This window comes from Penaeus monodon, chromosome 12 (genome assembly GCF_015228065.2).
Source record: "Penaeus monodon isolate SGIC_2016 chromosome 12, NSTDA_Pmon_1, whole genome shotgun sequence".
NCBI lineage: Eukaryota > Metazoa > Arthropoda > Malacostraca > Decapoda > Penaeidae > Penaeus > Penaeus monodon.
Genome location: NC_051397.1, coordinates 16,275,125 through 16,275,779, shown reverse-complemented (window position 1 = coordinate 16,275,779; position 655 = coordinate 16,275,125).

The following is a 655-nucleotide window of genomic DNA, read 5'->3' as shown; positions in this document are numbered from 1 at the left end:
AAGAAGAAGAAGAAGAAGAGAAGAAGAGAAGAAGAAGAAGAAGAAGAAGAGTAGTAGTAGTGAGTGAGTAGTAGTAGTATAGTGTAGTGTAGTGTAGTGTAGTAGTAGTGTAGTAGTAGTGAGTGAGTGAGTGAGTGAGTGTGAGTTGGTGTGAGTGTGGTGAGTGGGGTGAGTGATGGTGTGAGTGTGAGGGGTGGTTGTGTGTGTGTGTGTGTGTGTGTGGAAAGTCTGTCACTTTCACATACTCCCTCAGACTACATGGACAAACCCTTCCAAAGCAACCTGTAATATTGATGAAATTGTGATAACCCAAGTGAACTATAGACAAAAATGCTAACCTTCCAACAAAATGTGAATTTCACAGGTATGCTTTAAAAATATATACAAATGTTGCTAACCAAGGGGCTGTACTTGCATCTATATATTCTCAGCACTGTATAAATAAAAATATCTATTAAGTACTATTAAGTATAATCCCTCTTCAAAAAATCCAAAATATACATGTAGGTTTTAACTGTTCCACATACAAAGAATAGTTATAGAAACAATAATATAAATAACTGGCTGAATAATCCTATTTCATTTTCTCAATTTGTAATCAGAATATATCAAACGCATTTATTATAATTAAAATATGGGCACATAAGCTATTTAC